We start from the raw sequence: 25,659 nt of genomic DNA, 5'->3' as shown, positions 1-25,659 counted from the left end.
CATGCATGCATGTTTGTATGAGACATTTTACATTTAATTTTATTTTCTAAGCATTTTTATACATTTCTACACTGTTAACATTGAGCACCTACTATATGCTAGGTGCTAAATGAGACTGTTTTTAATGGTCTGTTCAGTCATTTGACTATGATTTACTCAACCATTTATTATCTATAGATGTACATTTCCCCTCAATGTTTCCACTATTATAAATAGAAGCGCATTGAGTATGTTTGAGTGTAAAGCTTTTTCTACATTTTTCTTAGGATTAATTTCAGTAAGTGTAATTACTGGGTCAAAGAGCATGAATATTTTTATGGTCATTCGTACTTATTGCTAAATTGCATTCCAGAAAGGCTGTTTAAATTTACAATACTATCAGTATTGTAGGACAATGTCAGTTTCACAGGGTCCCCATTAGCATCTGATTTTATCATTTGAAAAATGCTAAGAGGCCTAAAAAGGGTATTGTGATTCTTTTTTTTATACTTGCATTTTGTTGCTTAAATTGAGAAGGGTAAACATTTTTGCAAATTGTGTTTTCTAGTTTTATTTGTGAACTTTTTCTTTTAAGACAGTGGATTTATAAACTGTGTTACTGCAGGTTAAATAACTGCAGCAGCCAAGCTCTTGAAGGTGACAAGCCCCCCATGTTACAGTGTTGGTTCCTTCCCTGTCCTTCCCCTGTTGCAGGCTAATAGGACAGTGGCATTTGTTACATCTATTTCCAGAAAGATGTTAATGGTCTCCTCTCCTTCTGCTTTGCCAGAGCAGCTGTGAAGGAGCCAGGAAGCCAGCATGCAGGAACTGCCGCAGGAAAAAAACCCACAGTGGCAGGAAATTACCCTAATAGGGTGAAAATTAAGAAACGACTCTTGGCACAGCCTGTTTCCAGGATACGGTGGTACTTTCACGCCTTAGCAATTATTCTCTTAGAATCAATTTGGTGGTTCTTTAAAAAAAAATTAGATTTGAACCTAAAGGGGGTTAAAGAGAAAAGGATAAAAGCTTGGAAAATATTTAATTTTTTAAAATAAAGAAATTATTCTTATCTACCCCATAGAGTAGGTAAGGCAGCTCTTTGAAACTTTTTCTTGGTCTTTCTTATTTTGTACAAAATCGAGTCATCTCATTTTAGGTTATATATTTTAGAGCTCAGGTAGATAGTAGGCAGCTGCAGGAGGAAAAGACTAAAGCCTTTTTAATTCTTTATTTGCAGAAAATCTATCAGAGATGTGAAGCCACTCATTGGCAGTACTGTTTGGTAGCCCACAAGGTGGCAGTCCTGAGTTTGGGAGGTGGAGTAGAGGATGCTAAATGGCTACTGTGTCAACAGTTGAGGGACAGGTGTGTTTGCATCCACCAGCTTCTGTGTCAGGAACGCAGAGCCTGAGTCCCTTAATGTTTTCTTTCCTCATCCCCTGATCCCTTTCTTATATGTCTCCTATTAAAACTTATGTAGAAAGGACTTCTCTGCTGTCTCTATTTCATTTACCTCTTTTTACTTTGAGTAAGTCTTAGATTGATTGACTAAGGAATCTAGCAAGCAATAAAAAAATATTCTTCTCTTGTATAGAAAATAGTCAATATTTATTTAGTATTTCATTTATTCTCTGCATTTTTTTGGTATATTATAACTCAGAAGTTGAAAATGGAATCATCTTTCCCTTAGTTTCAGGGGATGTGACCTGTGTTTCCTTGGCTAGAGGCATAGCAACCTCTCATGGAAGTGATAGTAGAAAGTGGATGGTGAACTCTTTGAGGCAAGTCCTGCCTTGCTTATCTCTGCAACTCTTCATTCTTGGCACAGAAGAGATGCTCGGTACTGGTTATTGAGCTAAAGTAGGTACCATGAAGAGCAGCTTCTCTTTCATTCCCTGAAACTTTACTCTGCGAACAAGTGGGCAGCTATTAATGTAGTCAGTAAGCCTAATTTGATTTTGATAAATTCATAGAAATTCTGCCCATTCATAGCATCACCACTTTCAGCATTTGAGGAGAACTTAGAGTTCAGTTCCTCCAAATTTGCCTTCAGAACGGAGCTAAAAATGTCTCAAAATCTAGAAACAATAGGTAAAACTAACAATATGGGATTTAGTAGGAATTGAGTCAACATTCTATGACAATTTTTTGAATCTATCCTGTGTGAAAAGCTAGTTGAGAATGAGTTTGTAAAAATACAAAAGATCTTGGTGTCAGTTTCTTAACAAGGGTATGTGAGACTGGCTTCAATATTACAAAAGAAAAAAGTTAATTATACTTATTCATTCATTTATTCATAGACTCAACTACATGATTTACTCACTGACCAGGTCAGTTGAGCATATAACGTAACGGGCACAGCAGATGATGAAGAGCTGTCCAGGTAGAAAAAACTGGAGACTTTAGTTAACCAGTCCAGCTTGTGGGCTCCCAGTGATGAGCTCCTCTTTGCCTCCCAGAGTGAGCCATACATTTTAAAACAGCTCCCTAAAAAATTCTTATTAAATATTAACTTTAATACACTGGTCCTTAAAAAAAACACTGGTCCTAATACTACCATATGAAAAACTATAGAAGATTATAATTCCTTTCTACATTATAACCCTGAAATAATTGTTGGGAGCCCCTGCTTATCTTTAAAAACTTAATTTGAGCATGTCCTCTGTGAAGTCTCTGTGAAACTCCCCAGGAATTGTTCCTTCTCCTTTATTACTATGGGTGTGTAGTCCTAAAACTTACTAGAACATCATCCTAAGTGATAATTAAAAATACAGATTCTAGAGCTACAGTTTAGTATCTTACAAAAGCTCCCCAGAAAATCCTGAGGCAGGTGGTTCTCAGGCTAGTCTTTGTTGGCTACTGTGTAGAGGGGATGAGCTTGATTAATTGTGCACTTACTACGTGCTCTAGTTATCCTTGTTTTCAGTCATTTTTGATATCCCCTAGGATTTACGACACTGCATTATACATGACGGGATCTCCAAAAGTGACTATCCAATGAGTGAATGAGTGGAGTGTCAGGAAAAGGCTTAATGCTGACATGGGTACCACTCTCTGAGGTGGGGAAACTAAACCAAGATTTTTAGAAAGGCTCTAGGTTACGTCTTCATTGCTGCATCTGAGTCAGAGTGCTAGAGGGACTAGGGCATTTCCCTAAGAGCTGGGAAACTTGGCTAACAGGCACAGCTTGCCACCAAATCACTGCTGGGGCCCAAGGTTTCTCCTTTGTAAAGAGAAGGAACTTGCCTGTATAACACATTGGCTTGCTTCTAGTACTGCAACGTACGTACAGTCCCTGATACATCAGCTTCTGGACCAGGATGAAGGGGAGGATGATTGAGCTGGGCGCTCAGCAGCATATTGGTGAGGTATTGGCCACTGTGTCTAGTGGTCTCATACTGTAGCTGGAGGAGTGATGTTTATTCAAAAACTCCTCTCTCTCTCCTCATTCAAGCAGAGTGAGTGAGGGGGGAAGGTGGACTGGTCAACTAAATCAGGCCCTTTTGAATTTTTTAGAGGTTCTTTTTCATCTGTTGGTTAGCAGCTCAGTAAAGATTCACCAAAAATTTCATTGAAGGGACAGCGAGGCCCTTCATTTCAGAGACTTGCTTTGAATGGTTTGAAACAGTTACCACCTAATGGCTCTGCTGTATTCCTGGCGCCCTGAGCATCTGTTTAACATTCAAGCTGTGTAGAGCCAGTCAGAGCTCCCAGCAGAGAAGGGAATTAACTGTTTGGTGTATTTTAATAAGTGAGTGAGCAAAGATCATGTGAATCGATTATCAATTTGGCTAACTTTCTTGCAGGGCTTGTGTAGAAGAATTAAATGCAAACAGACTGCATGTTTACCAAAGAGGAAAGCTCCTTGAAGTGGGCATTAGGATTCTCGGATGTGATTTTTGTAATGCATTGGAGCTTTTTATCCCCTTTCCTTATTTCTGTGAAGAACATGTGTTGGAAATGAAGGTGGAAATCACTTAAAAATATGATTAGATATGGGACTAGCATACAGAGTACCTGTTTCTCTAATGGGTATATCTGAGACCTTCCCAGGATCTCCCTGCTAGTCCAGAGGTTACTCTCAGAGCCTCGGGCTCTAGGGACACTTGAGGACAACACTGAGTTCATACTGACACTGGGTGGGGTGCCTGCATTTAAGAGGGGTCCTATTTATTCCATCGTACTTGCTGGAGGAAAAGTAGCAAAGACGTAGTACCACAAAGCTGAACTGAATGGATTTTACCTCCAGGATGTTCGCTATATGAGAGTAGAGGGAAAAGGAGACTTAGAGTGAAATTTGATTCTGATCCTTCCCTCTTATTCTTCTTCCTCTATCTTCTCTGTCCTCGTTCTTTGCTTTCTAATGGGGAAGCACAGCTGTTTATATATTCATGGCTGGTGAACATTGTTCCTCTATCTGAGAAGGCCACTTGAGGAGAGGGAGGCACATGGACCTGTGAGAAAGGAAGGGACCAAGGTCTTGGCCAACCACATCCCTGAACCAGCATCTTCCTCTGTTCCCCCTTTTCACTTGGGGACATCTCTGATGGTGCCTGGCACAGGTATGTGTCATTCTGTCTGTTACTTACTGCTGTTCTCTGAGCATAGTACTAGACATGTAGTAGCTACTCAATCGCTGCTGTTGAATGACTGAATGGATAATCTCCTATAGCTATGAAGTGATAAACATCCTTTTTTTTTTTTCACATTTTCAACTGTTGGACCTTTCCAGGTATTCCTAAATACCTAAGCTGTGTTGTCAAGTGCTGGCTTTCAAGTGACTGTTCAGTTGAATTTTAAAATCTAGAGATGGAATGTTTTATTTTGTTATTATTGGGTCAAGCACACTGGAAAGCCAGAAGCTTACTGGGTCCAAGGAGGAGATGCTGATCTTAATAAAGCATGAGAATTGAAGTGACAGTGACATGTCACATTCTTTATACCTTCAAGAAGTGAACACAGATATCCAAGGCAGCAAATTCATAGTAAAGTGATGAAGGTTCAAATAGGAGTTTGGGGAAAGAATGAAAGGAATGGAGAAAAGGAGCTGTTGTGCTTTTCCTGATTAGTGAAAGAATAGAGGTCCTGTGCGGGGCTGGCTCTGGACAGTGGAAAGGGTCGGGGTTGGAGAGTCTCTGTCTTCTTGCTGGTATCCTCTGCTGCTGCCGCTGCCCCTCCCCTCACATCTCCCAGGTTGTCACACTCAACACCTGGAATGCTTGGCCCCCGTTTCCTGGCTTTTCCCCACTCTGCATGTCAGAACTCCCCAGACTTGTGTCTGCCTCACTAGGGCTTGCTTGGTTGATCAAATTGCCTGTATTTGATGAATTAAATTGTAGTAAGACCTGAAGGTTTGGTATTTTACTTTCTAGGGTTATTTGCATTTTAACTGGGTATGCATGGACTCTTGGTTTAGCTCAAAGAAATAAATTACTGATGCTTGAATTTCCAACCAGGCAGGCTGGCGGGACAGATACTTTTCTCAGGTCTGTTCCAGTGTCAGCCCTCAGATCAGGTGACTGGACGTAGCACATTTCTTTGCCTTCCTCTTTTCTCTTCTGCTGCTTTTTCTATTTTCTTTCCTTCCTCTACCTACTCCTCATCTTCCTCCTTCTATTCCTCTTTTTCTTCCAATTCTTCTTTTTAAAGGTCTGAGTAGACCCCAGAGTCTGAAGCTACACTCAGCATTGCTTTGTGGTTAAGGGAAAGCCTTCAGAGTGTCCTTGGTCTTAGAACTACACTGGGAAATGGGGATAGTTGTGAGCAAGTCAGCAGAAAGAAACTCTGAGACTGAGTGCTTTGGGCTTCAGGTTTGTCCCTTCTAAATTGCCATCACCTTTACACCTTGGTAAGCTAAGAATGGCCTCAGAGTTTTCTGTTTCCTAACATAGGAGGGTTGTGATGCGGAGGATTTGGGTCACTGTGTCTCTCCTCTGGGGAAGACAGAACCAGAAGAACAGGGTTAAACGCAGCAGTAGACATAACATTAGCTTAGAAGGAAACCTCCTGATGGGTATCATTTGTGTAAATAATTGCGAGTGGTAGTAATACCATTGCTATTTCAGTAGCTATCTACAAGGAGTCACCTTTGTTATCTATGGTTACATAAAATTATGGCTGGAAGGCAGGGGCCTTCGTTGGCCTTGGGAAACTTTAGAGGCCTAAATGGCTTCAATGATGTTATTATTTCTTCTCATCAGTGAATGGCGTACTCTAGATCTGTACCTTTCAGTATGGTAGCCACTAGCCACAGTGGTTGCTGAGCATGTGAAATGTGGCTAGCCCAAACTGAAATGTATTATAAGTATAAAATATAATCTGGGTTTTGAAGGTTAGAAAACCTTCAAAAAGGAATGTCAAATATATTGTTTTGTTTAATATGGATTATAATATATATAAAATTTTGATACACTGGGTTAAATAAAAGATACTGTTAAAATTATTTTCAATTAGTAGTTACTAGAAGAGAAAATCATCTTACCAAATAGGAAAGGAAAACCTGATCCTTTAAAAAGTCCTCAGTAAAAAAAAAAAAAAAAAAGTTTAGCATCTTTTTGATGAAGCTAAAGAAAGGAAACTCCAGGGTTTATTCAATGTAGTTAGTAGAAAATTTAAAATTACATGTGTGGGTCACATCTGTGGTGGGCGTTTTACTTCTGTTAGACAGCACTGATGTGAATCAGACACATTTTCAATGCACAGGTTTTTAAACATCAAAAAGACATTAAGTCATATTTTAAATTCATCCATTTCACTGGATGTGTTTCATTATTACTCCCAAAGTTTGCTTTGTTATCAGTACAAGGACTTGGTGACAGGCCTCTTGGATGTCACTTCTTGGAAATGTCTGGAGGCACATCGTCCCCTGGGTGTTCAGGAGGCTTTGATCAGGATCTCCCACTTCTAGGGACGTGGCATGGAAGCTTTAAAGGACAGCTTTTTTTTTTTTTTTTTTTTGCCCCTGGATAAATATTTTATTTTTTGAAAGAGAACATCATATTTTGTGTACTTCAAGAAAAATTATATCTTTAATGAAAATGATGAGAATTCCTTGGATTACCAGTGAAGTCTGAGAGTGTCTCACCTTGGGATGGTTCAGAGCCTCATTTCCCTTCAGGATTTCTTCTCTCCTGTAGGATATTGGCATTAATACCTGCCCAGATAGCAAGTTAGACCACAAGAGCTATGCTCTAATCTGCGTGTATTACTTGAGATTGGATTTGGCTGATGGTAATAAAACCCAACAAACAGGGGCTTTAAAAAGAGAGAAGCTTTCATCATCTCCCCTGTAAGAAACGTGGTAGTGTGAGCCCCTGGGTGCCGTAGGGGGTCTGTTCTACTGTGTCCTCAGGGATCTACGAGGCTCCTTCCAGCTCCTGCTCTCCTATCTTGCATGGGGCTCTCTCCCTCATGCTCCCAGAACGTGGAGAAGGGGAAGGCACAGAAGAGAAGAGGGGCAGAGTTGGTGTGATAGCTGTTCCTTAAAAGTTTCAAAAACCACACCACAAGGGTCTTCACATCCTGTTGGCCAGACTTTGGTCTGAGTGGCTGTACACTGAGCTAACCTTTCTGTGGCTATGAGAGAAAGACAGGATGGATGTTGTGGGACAGTTAGCAGTCTTTGCAGCTCGTGTTGTTACCCTTTATAAGCTTTCCTTTATTACACAGTAATATTCTGTCACTTCAGAGCTGGCCACAGAATTACCTCATCCAGCTCCATGTAGAAAAGCAGGAAAGCCTGGTTCATGTTTGGCCCTGCTTCTTAAGAGAAGCCAAGTTATTTCTGGAGGATAGCTGTCCTGTGTGATAAAATAATAGCACTTTACATTTGGGGAGGGGTGAGGCTATTAACCTGTGAACTGGATTTTGTGCATTTAGGATACCAAGAGCTTGACAGTAATAGTCCAGTGGGGTTGGCCTTGTCCCTATAAATATTTGGCGGGGGTTCTTCACCATGGGAATTAATGAATATAAGAGAAGAATTTTCTTCGCATGCCTGAACTCACCCTTTAGAAGGAGGATAAATGTCTTCGGTATGGTTACCAGCTTACGCCTAGGCCAGCCAAGCTAGGCACGGCTAGCAGACCGAGGGGACCAGCGTGCAGTATGTCTTCTCTCGTCATGGAGGTTTGAGGGGCTCAGAAGAGTGTGGCACGTGTGTGTCCCTTCCTGCTGTCAGCGCGTTGTTCCTTGTTCACCACCCAAGGGCATTGTGTTGCTACCAGACCCATACTAGAGGTCACCAAGGTTTCAGTGGAATCTTATTATTTTGTTTATATTTGGCTTTCCTGGAAAAATTGCTTTTCTGTCTATTCTGGTTGCTGTGTACAGAATTCCCATCATTCCATAAGCATTTACAAAATTTGAATTTTCTTTTCAGTGGGAAAATTCCTTTCTCTAGGTTCATCAAAAAGACTCTAAACTTTAAAAAAAATTTTTACTGAGCACTTTTTAAAGGATTAGCTTTTCCTTTCCTACTTGGTAAGATGATTTTCTTTTCACAAATTATTGCATTAAAGCTTTGAAGAGAAAGTCATTCCTTTAATGTTAGATAAAGCATATTTATAGCTTCTTTAAAAGGTCCCCAATTTAACAAATTTGTGTGATTTCACAATCTTCACACACACTTTCCCAGATATTTATTGTAGTACATGTCGAGAATGCATGTGTAATTTTGAGTCAGATTAATTTTGGTTTAAATACCCTCTATTTTTTCTCGCTTTGCCACTTTTGCTGTTTGGTCTTGGTCAAGTCACTGAGCTGTTCTCAGTCCTCACTGCAAAATCATTTTCCTGACGTCCACCTTGCAGGGTTATGAAGGTGGAAATAATCTATGTAAAGCACTTAATGTAATGTCTGACATTAAAAAAAAAAGCTCAATACGCTCTGTTGTTATTCTTTCAGGCATCAGATCCCACTCCACATAGTGTTGCAGATTTTTTCCAGTTTCCACACTGTCGTATTCCAAAGGGATATTATTTCTTGTGAGTTAAAATCCTTACCTCTCTTTTTGACTCCTCTTTTCCACCCTTTATTCCTTCCTTCTTTTTTTCACTTTCCCCCTTCCCTCTTTTCCTTTTTTATCTCCCATCTTCTGCTGTCTTCTTTCAGATGTAAAATCCTTCAGTTACTTTTGCACCATTGGTTCAGTATTTTACTTATCACAATGTCCCTTTGGTTATTATAGACTAGGACTCTGTACCTGGATTTCAAGTACAAAGAGTGTCAAATCATCCTTTGATTTTGTTCAGCTGTAATTGTCAGTTTGCATCTGATACCTTCACGATGTAGGGGTTAAGCTGAATGAAGCAGGTTTGGGTTTCCTCCGGGTGTTGACAATAGGCTGTTGACGAGAAGATCAGATCCTGAGCCTCTAGCTCTCTCCCGCTTCTTGTTTCTTTGCTTTGGGGGTTGGGAAAGCAACTGGCAAGTCAAGGCGATGGATGGAGCAGGGTAGGAGTAAAGAGCGAGATCCCAGGCTCTGCAGAGTCCTGTTGCTAGGCAACAGCATGCAGGGAGCAGACACATGCATATGCCTGCTAGCATCCTGTTGTCTTGGCAACAGAATATTTGGGTGGAGAACTAGGAGAGGATGGAAACTGGGTTCAAATTATTCAAAGTTCCCCAGATCCTAGGGTACTCCCAAGCCTGAACCCCTTGTCTTCATTGTCTCAGTCTTCCCTTATTCACTGAGTTTCCCATGCTTTTTTCTTAAATTCATCACCCAACTTTTATAAAAGGTCTTTTCTCAGAGCTCTACATTACCCAGGTCACATGACAGCTCATTAGACTCTATCCACCTCCAAGTCCTCTGGTGCTCCGCATGGCAGGGCCTATTTTATGGAATTTAAAAATAATCCCTTGCTCTGAGTGCTGCCCTGTGGGACAGAAATTACATGGTCACTTGTATGGAAATTTAAATTCTAGTTGTTTGGTATGTGAAATGTTGCTAAGTCATTACTATTAGATCCAAGGCCGTCACTGTGAACTTTTCATTCAGTTATAAAGAATAAGAAAAAGGATAGAGGACAGGATGGTCTCTCTTCTCCTGTTGAACTCTGTGATGTTCAGGAATGATTACATTTTTACCCATCAGTACTTCACACTTGTCCATAATCCCCTAAGTGCTGGGGCTATGTCTTCTTCATCTCTAAGTTCTTTATTTTTAGGTGATCTATCCCTGCCACAGGTCCTGGCACGTGGTAGGTGAACTTATTAAATGGATGACCTGGGAACCCATACTATGTGATTTACTGTAAGTGAAAAATACTTTGAAACTATTCAGTGAATTGTATAAATATTAGTTTCTGTTCTTGCATGCCTGGCTCTAATCCTGTGCCCTTTAGTTCTTGAGACCACTTCCTGCCTCTGGACCCCTGTGTTGGTAACTAGGTCCCTATCTTGCTCTCTCAAATCTTATGCTTTGCCTTGAAGACCTGTCTTGCCCAATTTCTTATGGTTAAGACCTTAGCTGTTCCCATCTGCCCCAGAGGCCTTGTAAACCAGCCCTATGGCTAAGGTTTCTGCCCCCAGCTTTCAGGTTTTCCTGATTCTGCCTATTGGCTCTTCTGCATTTTGTTTTACCTTAGGATAGCCACCATTCTGTTCTGCTGTCCCAATGCTATATTTATAATTTCAGGACTCTGAAGCCGTTTGCTTGTCTTGGCTCCCAGCTGTTGTCTGTGGACGCTTGGTACTCCCCTGGGGAAGGGCTCAATTTTAGATCTTTCCCCACTGTAGCCAATCCTTTTATTTCGGGTGTGTCTGGTGGGACCATTTCTAGCCATTTTCTTTTCTATAACGATAGCAACTTTGGCTCGTCTGCCTGCCCATCAGACCCCACTTTGCTTACATTGGCCTTCATAGGAGATCATACAACCACTATGAAAACAAAACAAAACTTTTCTATAATGTGATCCAGTTGAGTACTTTACTTACTGACTTATGCTATTATTTAACTTGTTCATACCAAACATATGCCATTAGATGTAGAAAAAAAAACCCTGATGTTTAAAAAAAACCCTACTCAGTGTCGAGCACAGGGTTAAGCAAGCACATAGTTTTCAAATAAGATATGCTTCTTGAATTAAATTGAATGTAAGTTTTAATATTTACCAGTGAGATTGAGATATAACTTTCTTTTGCTAAACCTTTGAACTTCTTCCAGTGTGGAAGTTAACACCATATGGCCCAGGATCTCAAGGAGATGATTAGGATCCTAAGTATCAGAGGAGGAACTAGTTCTCTTTCAGTGGTACATTTTCTTTAGACCAGCTTTACATTTTGGTTCTAAATGCCCTGTTTGAATTGGTGCACATCTTCCCATATTTGTAATGGAAACTAATGATATTCTAGTCCAAACATACCTAAATGAGTCTCTCAAATAGCCCTAATGGGGCCCCTGCCCCAGATACCTGCATGGGACGAGAAGACAGTGTGTCTGGAGTTAGTGATCCTAGCAGGCTGGAAATCCAATGGTCCATCCAAGGGAAATTTTCATTTAGAACAATTTGAAAGTTGTATAAACCATGTCAAACCATACACTTATTATATATATGATATACATACACCAATGTATGTGTATATATATATATATATATATATATATATATATATATATATATATATATATATATATATATGAAACATATGCATGTATGAACATTTATTTTTTCCGAGACTCAATCAAGAGAAAGATATTTATCTACAAGTAAATCACGAACCCACTGAAAACTGAAGACATTAAAAGAGAGAAATGAAGCTTGGCTTTGTGTTTGTGTCCCTACATCTTGGTCTCCTTCTCTCTCCTACCGGTTTCCTTATTCTACTAGAATAGGTTCTCTCTGCAGATTTTCCTAATCCTTCTTCAGGTGGTACAGCAGCTGCTTGCCCCCTTGTTTGTAAAGAGACATTAACTCACAGATAGGTGCAAAGCTTGCATGTGATCCTCGTCAGGTCCCCCAAAGGTAGCATATGGGGTGAGGCAATCCAGAGTTGGAGCCAGGTGGGGACATTGGTACTGCTTTGCCAAGGATTATGGTGCGGTTGATCTGGGGAGGAGCAGAGGGAGAGAAATTCTCCTTTCCTAACATTGTGCTAATGTTAAGCCCCTTCTGCAGGACTCTGTTTTGCAGAAGAGTGCTTGGAAGAAGTAGGCAGAACAACTCACTGACATTGCTAGTCTATTGAACTATAACGAGACTCTTTCCCCCTGAGTGTTTACATGCATACAAAGCCGGTCTCTCCAAAGAATTTGACCAAACCAACTGGAATCTGTCCTATTTTGAAAGGTCTGTTCTGCCCATCCAGGGGAATATGTGTGTGGCTCCAGGTCACAGCTACTGCCTACAAATCACCACCACATTTTCCCTGGAGAAAGTGCCCCACAGTGTCAAGTTCTTGCCTTTCAAATAATGAGGAAAATTTACATTTATGGCCATCATTAAATTTCACTTCAGTCATTGAAAAATGATTAACAAAAAAGATTTCCATGCTTCTTATCAACAGCTATAAAATAAACCAAGGCTGTCTGTTTGTTTATCAGGAAATTAAGACTCCTCAGAGTTGTGAGGCGGGACCAGAGACAAGTGCCAGGGCACTTTTGGGAGTCCTCCAGAATGATGGAGAACCACATTCCATCTCCACTGTGGCTTTGCGGCGTAGTAATAGGAGGTACTTTTCCAGGACATGGTGTTGCTCCTGAATCCCCTGCCTTCCTCACCTCTTCCTGCTCCACAGGGCTCTGGAGATGCAGACAAGGCTCTGCAATGCTCACCTCCAAAACAGACCTCTAGGGAGCCCTTGGCGGGACAGTACTGTCATTAATACTCTATGATTTGAAGATCCTAGCAGATGCCTGTGTCCTCAAAACTCATATTTCATATGAGACTTCATGTGATGCTCTTCTTGTGATGCATGTATGATATAGAAACCACTGCTGCTACAGAATCATCCATGAAAAAGTGACCCTCTTGTTGTGGGACACAAAACAGTGGTCTCAAGTGGTAAAAGAATTTACCAAAGACCACAAGGATTTAAGAACAAAGGGAAAGTTTAATAGATACACTGCTGTAGGAAACAGTGGGCCACAGAGGAGAGGTGCCTGCGTGAGCACCGAGGGTGACCGTGCAGGGTCTTTTATTGGGGGAGGGGGCTGTGCACACAGGGGGTAGGGGCTGCATGATCAGTTCATGCACAGGTACCTGATTGGTTGTAAGATCTGTCAGAGGCTACTCAGAGTAATAGGATTTATGACTCTGAGAAGGGCGGGATGATCTGTCAGCCTAGGGTATCATGAGACAGGCTATCTCCTGGGGGGTTAGTTTTCTTAGGGTAAATACATATCAAGGGAAGATGTTTTTATCTTGCAGAAATGCAGGTATGCGGAGGAGAGTCCTGCAGTGGGGAGTGGGGGTTAAGGTGTCAGTAGGCTCCAGGCACACAAAGAGCCCAGGGGTGAGGGTCTCATGGACTTCAGAGTGACTTCAGAGAGCGCCTGCTGGTTCCACATTCCCAGAGTACCAGCCAGCTCCACACCTTTCCTCTTGGGAATGCCCCCATGGACCTCAGTGATAAGCTTGACTTGTACTCTGTACAGCACTGGGAAAATGTGACCACCTTGCTTCTTGTCACGTCCGACTGTGGCCGTAGTACACATTGGGGATGGCTGTCCATCGTGCAGTGGCTGTCTCCTGATGCTTGTATGAAAAATCACCAGTTCATTCATCACTCATCAATCACTTTCCTCAGTGACTCATCTGAAAGTTTCATCTCTCAGTCCCCCTTTCTGAGGCTGGTAAATAGCATGTCATTCCAGCAAAAGGCGGAGGGGGCGGCAAGCCCATCTGGACCCTCAAGTTTGATTTCATATTTATGAAACAGCTTAAATGTCAGTTTGAGTGAAAAATGACACCTTCTCCAGCTTCTCACATTAGTGCCTGTGACTGCCGCTGAGTGTTTCCTTCTTCTTCTTCTTCTTCTTCTTTTTTTTTAAAGGCAGCTCATGGCTTCCCTGCTTGGTTCCTCTAAGGCAGGAATGGAAAAGGGATGGATGAATGGATGGATGAAACTACAATTAGGAATCCCCACCAGAGAGGAAAAAGACAGAAGTTGGAGAAAACAAAACAAAGACCAAATAAAAAAAAATATTCTGGTTTTGTAGGGAGTGTTGATCAGTGGTGAAGATCTTGAGATATTCCTGTGTTATTTGCCCTCTTTGTTTTAGGTTGAAAAATGTAAAATAAAAAATTGGAAAATAAGGATTTAGAAAAAGAAATCGTCTAGAGTTCTACCACACTAACATCTATAGTGATCACTTGGAAATATTTCTTCTAACTCATATTTTTTAATGGACATGCAGTTTTCTACATTTCAAAACAAAATGTGCATATGAGGGACCTGGGAACTCACAATTTTGGACTTTAGGAAAATCTTAGCTTGGGCCCAAGGAAGGCCGGGGAAAAGGCTACCAAGGTCATGAGTGAACGTGCTCAACTTCATTTCTATCCGTCCTCCTGGGAGTTTAGGATAGTGTCATTAATGAGAGCGTCTCCTCTTGCTAGAAGGCTGGGGAATTTGTGCAGCATTGAAAAATGACCTTGTGATATGCTTGCAGATTTGTTTGTCCGAGTGCAAATCTGGACCTCCTTCTACCTGGGGCCTTTGTGTTCCCTGGAAACACTGACAGAATGGGAACAGGAGAGGGCTTGGCGCTGCTGGAGCCTCACAGGTTCTAAGTGACTTACAGGTTCAGGGTGACAGAACTGCTTTTCTTTAGCCAAACTGGGTGGGAAGCCTCAAATACAAGCATCTTGAGAAATAGAAAAGGGGTTCGGTGAAAGGTGTTACGAACTTTCTAGCGGAAGGCAGAAGACAGCAGCAAAGCTAAGGAGGAGCTGGGGAACAGAGGAGGCAGTATGTCTGGCAGGAGGGTGACATGGAGTACAGGAGGGGCTCCTCCAGCAGTGGTCAGAGCACTCCAGAGGGTGGCTGCTGGCAGTGCCAGACAAGAAATATTAGCTCCGAGAGGTAGTGGGAAACCCCTTCCTGCAACACTGCCCGGTTGGCACTTAGAGGTCCCCGCAGACTTGCTAACTCTGTTGTACAAGACGCAGCCATGGTGGATATAGTGCCCAAGGCATGAGCAGATCCAGGGAGAGACACTGGATCACAGACAGTTGGCAGGACAGTGGTTGACTTTGGACTTCAGTTTGCTTTGTTCAGAGCAGAGGTGTTTGACGGGGGAGGAAAGTGAGCCGCTTCACCGTGTTGGTGACATGGAACTTTGTCTTCCCTAGAAGGAGGTCACCGTTGTCCTGCTGGGATGGGGTAACTGGGAAGGAAGGAAACGTCACCTCAGTCCACAGGTGGGTAGTAAGATCCTTCAATACTGGAACCTTTAAAACTTAATATGCACCTTTTTATTAGAGTTTGAATATATTTCAAATGAATGAAAGCAACTAACTGTGGGGGAAAAAATAATGCTTTTCTTTATAATCTGTCCTCGTCCTTCCAGATTTTCTTGTACCCTTTTACTTAGATTATAATTTATTTAAGCACTGCTTTAAAAAAAATGAAAATTATATTTAAATATTTGCCCATTGCTACCTAGTCTTAGTCATTAATTTTAATGATTATAACTAAAAAAACCCTTTATTTTATGAGTGTGCCTTTTTATTTAATTATTTCTCAATTGTAGGTCACTTGGGTTACTTCTAATTTTGGCTATTGCAAATTATACTTCAGTGAATGTCTCATAGAGTATCCCTCCAAATTTTGGATTTGAGGGGACTATAGTCTCAGAAATGGAATACTGCGTTAAAGAGTATAATCAGTTTTGGCCTCTTGATATATATGAGGGGCCCCAAAGCCTCATAAGACTAATGTTATCCTGAAGATCTTTGTATAAAAGTGTCAGAGAAGATAAACACAAGAAAGATAATGAGAATCAAGCTTCAGAGTTCTGACAGGTTTCTTTCTTAATTAAATAATGGTGGGGGCCCACAATTTCTACTTGCATGTGAACCCAGGAGGACAATTAGCTCTTGGATATTTCACGATGGTGAGGAAGGAAAAAGAACATCATTAAAGCCAGGATGTCTTCTAGGGCAAGGCCTGGGCAAAAGGAGAGAAAGAGAAAGAGAAAGAGAATGTGCCCCTGGCTTACAAGGCCAGAGCAAAAGCCTAAAGCAGAGAGAAGCAGTACTGATGGGAGAGAGAAAGCCATAGACTTTTCCCTGCTTGGCACCCAGAGGGTGCGGGTGAGGCAGCGTGATGAAGGGAGAACCCAGCTGAAGTCAAGTCCTTGCAGGGCACAGTCAATAAAAAGGAAATCAGTTCACCCGGCGTCAGACTCTCTGCAATATTTCAGAGGCTTGGATATTCTGACTGATTTTTTAAGGATATGAATGGGCAACTTACTTGGAGTATCATTATCTTTTTTTATGATTATAAAAATAACATCCATTCTGCAGAATGTTTAGAAGGCATAGAAAAATATAAGGAAGGAAATAGAAATTTCATAATTCTCATCCCGGGAATAAGTGCTGTTAGGATATGTATTTATCTCCTTTTTCATTCATGTGCATGTGTGCTCCCACATGCAGGCACGCGCACACACACACACACACACACACACAAATGGAATCACTCTGCACGGAGAGTTCTGTAGGCTGTTATATCATATAGATATGCTAGAATCTATTTAAACTTCTTGTATTATTGGCATTTAAGTTATTTAAAAATTCTATTATATCTAACAACAAGATGAACATGCCTTAACATTAATTTTTTTAATGTTTTTGGACTTTTTTTTTCAGACCACGTTTCTTGACTTGAAATTATGGGGTCAAAGAATAAAGGCAATTTTGAAGGTCTGTCACATTTAGACCAACAGTTGTATGAACACACAGATCTTCTTACCCCCTTGCTAGCAAAGGGCTTTGTTTTGATTTTAAATCTTTGACAGGAACTTCCTTCGAAGGCAGTGGATACCAGTCCCCTCCCCTCTCGTCACCCCTCTACCTTACCCAGTGTTAGAAAGAAGACAGCTGTAGCAGGAGTATGTGCTGGAATAGGATGGTTAAGAAATTCAGAAGAGTTTAGTTTCCTCAATATTTTAAATTATTGTCAAGTGACAACAAAGAAAAGGAGCTATCAGGTCCTATTAATCTTGTTATGAGAACGAGAAAGACGAGAGAGAGAGACCGAGAATCAACTTTGATCTAAGAAAGAATGCGGCCTCAAATCCAATTTGGAACTTGGTGAAATATAAACCACAAAAACAATTAGTAAGTCATCATCATTGTATTTTACATAAAGTCAGAATCCGCCGGCTAACTAGCATTTTTTGTTAGGAGGTCCACATATTTGGAAAATTCAGCCATCACAATTTTGAGTATCAGTGTGATTATATTTAGGTCTATAACACTATTCAGAGTTTTATACATTTCGTTTTCATTTATACTTTTTGTTTTCAAATTAGTATCAAAGGAATGATTTTTTCTGGAATTGGCTAACTTTTTTTATCTATTGGTGGTAGATGATTTTGTTTATAGAATCTTGTTTGAAAAACAGTTCTTAGGACTTTGATGTAACACACACACCCACAGACAGGCACTTTCTAAAAGCAGCTGACCAAGCATGGTGGAACTAGGATTACTAATGTTGGGTCCCTTCCCACTTGCCTTGATTGACTTCGATCACTTTGGTTTCATCCCTAGACTTTGATGGCAATTTTCATTTTGTATTCATACACTCTAATCTTATAACCAAGTATCTCTTTGGGCCACCACATGGCTCTCTGTCTTCAGGCTAAATTTACCTTCAGAAAGCTTCTGGCTCCTTGCTGCTGCCTTAAGGCCAGAGTAGTAAGCCGTTGAGGAGTAAGATGCCAAGTGGCTGATTACCGTTCTCTCTGTCCTGTGGTGAAGGCATGGAGTAGGGACAGTGCAGAGAGTCTTCCCAGCCTGTTGAAACATAGCTCTTACATTCTACTAATGACAGATTCATTTAAGTTAGTGCTTCTCAATCTTGTTCGGTTGGCAAAACACCTATAGAGGAAGTCATATTCTGAGGAGAACTCCATGAAATATTGAGATACTTAATGCCATTTACAAACTAAGAGCATTTAACCAGCAGAAAATATGACTGTATTATATGCTGCAATATGAAATCACTCCCATAATCACATCTGCCGAGGAATTAAAGATAATTCTAATTTTTTTTCTGGGAACATTAATGTAGTACTTAATAATTTGTCTTATTATTTGCTTGGACTCTCTAACAGCAAAACTGTAGCAATCATGAAAAATTTAAGAAATCTTTGGTTTTCTAATGGGCTAACATTTTAAATTGAGAAAACTGAAGTCACTGAAATGTCTTTTCTCTGTGAATTCAGATATAAACAGCTACCATTATTTGATTTTAGAAACAGAACACCTCAGACAAACATGGCTTTGAGGACTACTAATTTGTTCTGTTAGCCTCTCCTTTTAAAATGCAAACATTCCCTTAGAGGTTAAGCTGGGCTCTAGTATTATCTTCATTTAATCAGATAATCACCTAATGTCTAGCCAACATCAGCTACTCTGTTTTTTTTTTGTTGTTGTTGTTGTTTTGTTTTTTGTTTTTTGGGTTTTTTTGCTTTGCCTTAGTCTACAATTGTGGTTTTCCAACTTATAAATTTTAGCTGTGGTTTCCTTAGTTTCAACTAGATAATTGCTTTTACAATCTTTTGGGCTTATAACCTCAGGGTCATCTCGGAGTCTTCTCCTCTCCTTTACATTTATTTATTTGATTTGATTATTTCATGGTTTATGACAAACCATTCTAACACTTGTTAGCTTAAAAAAAAAAAAAACCCAGCAGTTATTTTACTCAGAAACCTGAAGTTTGGGCAGGACTTTGATGGGGAAGTCAGTATCTGCTCCACGCGGAGCCACCTGGCGCAGCTGGACTGATGTCTGGATGCTGGCTCCGGATGTGGTTCACTCACGGGGTGGTGGAGTCGGTGCAGGCTGTGGGCTGGGAGCAGGGCTGTGCTGGCACCAGCTTGGGTTGATGTACAAAGCCAGTGGTGTGCATCCGTGTCTCAAATCCATTTTTAGTGGGATCATGTTTGCCATGTGATCTCAGCCATAGAGTGAGTATTTACACCATGGCAATTGGAAATACTGCAAGTCAGAGTTCCCACTCACCTCCAGAGGTTCAGCATTTAACAGGTTATCACCAGCTGGGATCTCAGCTAAGGATGAGGCCCAGAGGGGAAATCCTCTCCCTCTGGGCCTTTTCGTGTGTCCTGGGCTTTTTCACAGCGTGGTGACTGGGTTCCAAGGACAAGCATCTGAGAGAGAAGGGGGAGGGTGAGCATTAGGGGGAAGCTGCATCACCTTCTGTGGCCTGGCCTCAGGGCTCAGATAGCTTCACTTCTGCTGCTTCAAGGGGAGGGGACGTAGACTCCACTTCTTGATGGGAGAATGGCCAATTAGGGATGAGCACGTGGAACCAGAAATACTGTTGTAACCCTTTTTGGGAAATGCAGCTACCACACTATTGCATCCTTTTGTCAGGCATGAATCCTTTTGTTCCACATGCCTTGGAAATTATAAGGATAATTTGTATAAGTGAAGACAGGGTATGAGATCATATAAGTTGGGATAAACTGTATGACCAAAGCAGAGGAGATGGCAAGGGACAAAATGACCAGCCAGTAAGGGAAAGGCTTGCCCTGTTTGGAATAGTAAGTTGGCCTTTGTAAGTACAGAACTCCAAAGTTAGGTAGCTAGATTACAGCAAAATTCTAGGTCACCTCTGTACCAATGTGTTATTTAAATTATCCAAGTCTCAGTTTCGTCATTTGGAAAAAAAAGAGAAAATAACAGTATTACTAACTTTCTCCCAGAGAGCTTGCTGGTAGCTCAGCTGGGTTAGTGATTTTAACGGTGTTCAGAACAACTTCTTGCCCTATTGATTTTTGTTGAAGAACCTCCGCTCTCTCATCAAATTCACGTTCTATGTCCTCTAGCTTTCTTGAACCTTCCTGCAATCCCACCAACCCCTAATCTCTCTTAACAGTTTTTTAGTTTTCTCTTATGCAGTTGGTATATCTTTCAATTTAGTGTAGTTATTTATGCACATGTCCTATTTTCCTTTGTGGCCTGTGAGCTCCTTGAGGACCTTTGCGTTGCTCACAGAACCTATAAAAAGCCCAGCATAATGTCTTACCTCCAGTCAGGGCTCCTTAAATATTTGATTGAAGGATAAACAAAGACTAATTTGCCAGGACAGCAAATAGCATCATAATGAAACAACTGAGATGCGACAGGAATTTTTGTTTCTATATTTCCAGCATAGGTGATAACATAACTGAACTCCCCTGGAATAAGTATCTTAGCTCTGCAGAAACATGAGCTTTGTCCCAACACATTTCATCAGATGGCCACCAGGGAGTGGAACTCTGCTGAAGACAGCAGCTGTGCCTCTCTCTAGTCTTGGTACTGCGTCTCCCTGTTACAGCCAAGGGAATACTGAATGAACGAATGAATGAATATTGATTCTGGTGTGGCTCTAATGGAAAAATACCCCTTCTGGCGTGGCTCGCTGACCCTATCCTGTGGCCTCACCTTCCTTCATCTCATTCCCCTTCACCGAAGTAAAGAGGAACCGGAACTCAAATGTGGAAGATCCCGCAGGGTTTACAAACCTAGTCAGGGGGCCAACCACACTTCCATATTCTGACCTCTACGGATCAGAAAGTTTGGCTTATGGGGACAGTGCCATTAAACCCAAAGCAGTCTCAGTTCAGTTCCCCAGTGCCCAGGTGGTCTTCCTTGATGGAAGCTCAGACTCCTCTCAGGTGTCTAACTCAAGCAGCTTTCCCAGCAAGCTCTCCTCCCCACAGACTCAGGCCTGGCTTTTGTCCGGGGCAATCTGGATAACAATGCGACAGGCAGTGTCAGGAAACTTAAAAATCTCAGTTCTACATTGTCTATAATAAAGTGTAAATCCAGTCAAGGTTGCAGCGGAGTGGTAAAAATAGCAGGGTTATTATGCTCATCTCTAATGCTTTTAATGTAACAATAGACTATTCCATTGTCATTAAATGAAGGGAAAGTAGGAGGATCTAATTCTATCTCTAGGTTGCTTAATAAGTACTTCATTGTCAGTAAAATCATTTACATTGTTCAATCTCCAAATAAAAGAAAAGGATGTACAGTGGCATGTGCATTCGACAAGGAACCGGGAACTGCGAGGGGACTTTAGACCCTGGTGCCCAGCTTAAGTGCACATAGGAAGGAGGTCGGCGATGAGCTGCTATTTGTCCCAAAATGAAGTGCTTCTCTGTGGTGGGATCAGGGGTGTAGTGTTTTGGGGAGATGAAACTGACCAGTGCTTCACTTTATCCACCTCCTCACACTCCCATGAACCTGCGATTCTGTGGCCGGATTTGGAGATAAGATTTTCTACTGTATGGGCTTGTTTGTCAGGATGAATGAAGACGCTGTGTTAGCGAGGCTGCATTAACTTGGGTGACCTGTAGGCGGAGCTTTCGCTCTAGATTGACTGGCCCACAGGTTCAAGGCGAGAGCGGCTCACCTGGCTGACGTCTGCTCCGGCCAAGTCGGAGCGCAGTCCTGTAAAATCTCTGCAATGGGGAGGCTTAATCAAAGAGCCCTGGCTCCGATCTCCTCGGGACAAATCCACCAACCTTCAGTATTTGCTAATCAGCCGTTAATGTTCCATTGATAGGCAGGGCCAAAGCAGACTGGCAGGAATGGCTTCATGGATTGACATTGCTGCTCAAGTTTACAGCCTGAAAAAAAAAGTTTATTTCTCTTTCTTGCTTCATTGCTTCACTATTCCTTTTTCCTCCTTGAATTCCTTAGAGATTTCAAGCTTAGAGAGTTAAAAAAAAATTGTCAGAGATCATGCTTTTGTTGAAAGGGAGTAATCACTTGAGTCATGGAAGCTTAATTTTTTATTTCTAACAGATAAAGATTACATATACACACATATGCACGTGTACTATAGTGATTGAAAATATTAATTCCAATATTAATTATATGTATTAGAATTATGCACTGTTCAGTAGGGTAACTGCTAACTATCTGTAACTATTTAAAATTAAATATTAAAATTGAATTGAAATTAAATTGAAATTAAAAACTAAAAATTTGCTTCCTCGTTGGCATTAGCCACAATTTAAATGCTCAGTAACTACATATCTCTGGTGGCTGCTGCAGTGGAAAGTGCATATATAGAATATTTTCATCATTACAGAAAGTTTTATTGGACAGCACTGGGGTAGACAAAAAGAAAGAGAATGAGGAGAAAAATGAATATGAAGGGGCAAGAACTAGACAATAGGGTAGATCATCTAAGAGAGAAACAGTGAGAGAGAGAATTACATAGAGTCAGACTCACAGAGAGAGAAAGCCACAGATAGAATGGTGTGGCTAGAGGTAGTACATGGACACAGAGTAGAAGAGAGAATTTCAGAAAGGCATTCTAAATTTTATAGAGACCTAAACTTCATTGGATAAAGGTTTTGAAAGTTATATTGCATTTTTGCAACTCGAAGCAAAAGTAAGTCTGGGTGATATTACCTCTTGGTGCTTTTCATGTTGTCCAGAAGAAAATAAATTGAGAGTTTCTCTGGGCTTTTGGCCTACAGATCATCTATACTTAATCTATGCAGTGCCAACCCAGTCTGTTGGAGAGTTTAAAGAAAAAGTCTTTCAGATAGTTATTTTTTGTATATAAGATAACTTGATTAGTTTGATTTATTTGCATTGAATCAAATTATTTTGGTGCCATGTAAGTACATTTGAAGGGTCATGGGGCTAGAAATGACTAAGCGGATAGATTTGAATGTTAACTATATTGGACCAGTAATTATCTACCTTATAAAGCTATGCTTTATAATAACTCTAATTAATCAATTGCCCTGTTAAGAGTTCTTTTTTTAGCTAACCACTCGTTCTTTTGCCATGATATACATCTGCTGCCTTTTGATCTCTTGCTTGGTGTCTACCGAGACAAAGGGAGTTGTTTTTGTGTTGTAGTCCATGTAATGCTTCTTTGAACTCTGAAGGACCCAGTGGGGAATCACAACATTGGAGGCTGGGGCTTTCTTCCAGCCCTTAGCTTTTCTTATAATCTTTGCTGTACTCATTGGAGTGATATGACAGGTGAAGCTATTAGGCTGGACCTTCTAACACTTAAGTCCAGTCTGCAGTTTGATAGCACCAGGAATTTTATCCTGTTTAGCTTTATCCTGGCACAATTAGGCACCAAATAATTGGTTCATGATAGTACTTTTCCATCCTCTATTCTGATATGTAAGTTAGGATGCAGGTTTATTAACTTGCAGCTGGAGAAAAACATGGCCTGAGATTGTGAGTTCACTCAGAAAAACACATGACAGTTCAGAAGGTTTCTTGGTGAATATAGAATCAGAGCTGATGTCCTCAAGGGATGGTCCTGTCAAGCCTTGGTAGCTTGATGAATTGTCTCTTGCATCCCAAGAAATGTTTCTGTCTGAAGAGCCAGCACATTTCCAATCTGGGCGCCCTCATGCCAAGCAGAAAGAGAGAGAGGCAAATCCCCTCCTCACCTCCCCTCTCTGCTGACCACTGTCACCTGCCTTTGTTGCTGCCTGAGTCCTTCCCTTTCTCATTTAGCATCCTTTTGTACCAGTTTACACTCGACAAGTTTACAGATTACTTTTAATTAATTACAGTTTAGGTTGGCTACCTCCTCATGATATTTAGGGAAGCATTATAAACTCATTTGCTAGGACATCTCCAAATCAACTTGTGGAATAAATTTCTTCTGAGGCAGTGGTTTTTTTTTTTTTTTGACAGCTTTTATTCATTCAGAATTTATTAATTCCTCTTCTTCCTAGGCATCAAAAGAAGCTCTTAGAATCTAGAGATGAATACAATTTTTCTGATTTTGCAGAGCTCACAGGCAGATTTATAAGCAAAATTCCACTGACAGAAGTTCTATGGTGAGATGGGTACAGATGGTTTTGGGAGCAGGAAGGAGGAACTGGTTGAGTGTTTTGAAGAACACATGCTTGTAAACTTCATTTGTTTGGGGATTAATAACATGAATGATGATACTAATAGTGATATTTACTATCATTTCTTGAGTACCTGCCATAGGCTTGATACTATCTCTGGCACTGTATAAATGTTACCTAATTTAGTCTTCATAATAACCCCTAGAAGATGATATTATATCTAGTTGATGGAGGAGAAAACTAGGACTCAGAGCGAATTGGTATTTGCCCAAGGTCACCCAGCTAGAAAGCTTCAGAGTGGACTAAGTTCCCTATTCAGATGTCTAGGCCCATGTTCACTTCACCACATCACTTGCCACCCACCAGCCTCTAGTCCTCCAGCTGTGAACTCTACCAACCGGAATTACAGGATAAGGGATGTGTATTTCTGCTGGAGGACCCCTTCATCCTGTCAGGTGGAATGAGTAGATCATCTAAATAGATTTACTACAGCTGGAAACCCTCTATGCCTTCTGTGCCCCTGTCGGGAGAGGCAGACATGTTAGAATAGTGTTGTGAAAATCAGATGATGACAACTGAAACAAGCATGTTGCAATTATGGAGAACGGCGATTCTAAGAGACCTGTGAGAGACATGTGATGTGCTTACTGAATTTTGAAAGCATCTGTGGAGTCCTTAGGGAACTGTGTGTTTGTTGGGTAAGTCGAGGCTGTATCAGGGACAGAGCTGCCTGCCACTAATGTGTCTCTGCTGGCTGACACCACCATACCCGGGTTCTCTCATCTCAATTAGGATAACTCTGTTTTCTTAATTTTCTCATCATCTACTGATTTGTTTCTATCTCTGAGGCCAAGACAGTGTGATTGGGCTTCCTGTGAAGCAGCAGAGATGGGAGATGCAAGGAGCTTGTAGCTGAATTTAAGGCACATATCTTGGAAGAAGAGCATTGTGGGTCTGTGAAGGATTTGCTAGAGAATCACTTACTTCCACTGAGCCTCAGTTTCCTCGTTAGGGAATATTTGTTGCCTTCTTTATCCCTTCCATACTAATCCTTCATCTCACTTGAACACCCTCTTCCAAGGATGTTTATGTGTTACATTTCCTTTGACTGTCCTCACAGCATCCTTGAATGGGAGTAGACACATTTCACATGGCAGGAAACTGATTGCCGCAGTCACGTCCTCAAGCTCACACAACTAGTTAATGACAGCACTGCAGCGAGTGTCCAGGGTTCTTTACCATATCCTTTGATTGTTGTTCCCTTAGATTGTGAAACTGGGAAAAGGGCTGAAGACTCAAATGACAGCCAACCTACTTAACAATTAATCATGGCAGACTGATTGCTTAGCTAAGAACTGAGACTTTGGATTTGTGATCAGTCTTTAAGTGGACGTAGGATGTAGGACTTCCTTAAGTCATTAAATATAGGGTATTAACTTTTAAACGAGGTTGTAGTTTTAACATTAAATAGTAAGAATAACAATTAAAAAAATATAAAGCAGTATTCTTTTCACTACTTAATATTTTTACCCTACCTACCTCCACGATGCAGATTCCTATTGAAACATAGGACTCAAGAAAACATTCAGAGATTAAAGAAAGAGGAAATTCACCTAACCCAGGGCTAAGGAGCCGCCTTTTTTTTTTTTTCT

This window comes from Camelus ferus, chromosome 1, assembly GCF_009834535.1.
Source record: "Camelus ferus isolate YT-003-E chromosome 1, BCGSAC_Cfer_1.0, whole genome shotgun sequence".
Lineage (NCBI taxonomy): Eukaryota > Metazoa > Chordata > Mammalia > Artiodactyla > Camelidae > Camelus > Camelus ferus.
This window is presented reverse-complemented; position numbering follows the sequence as displayed.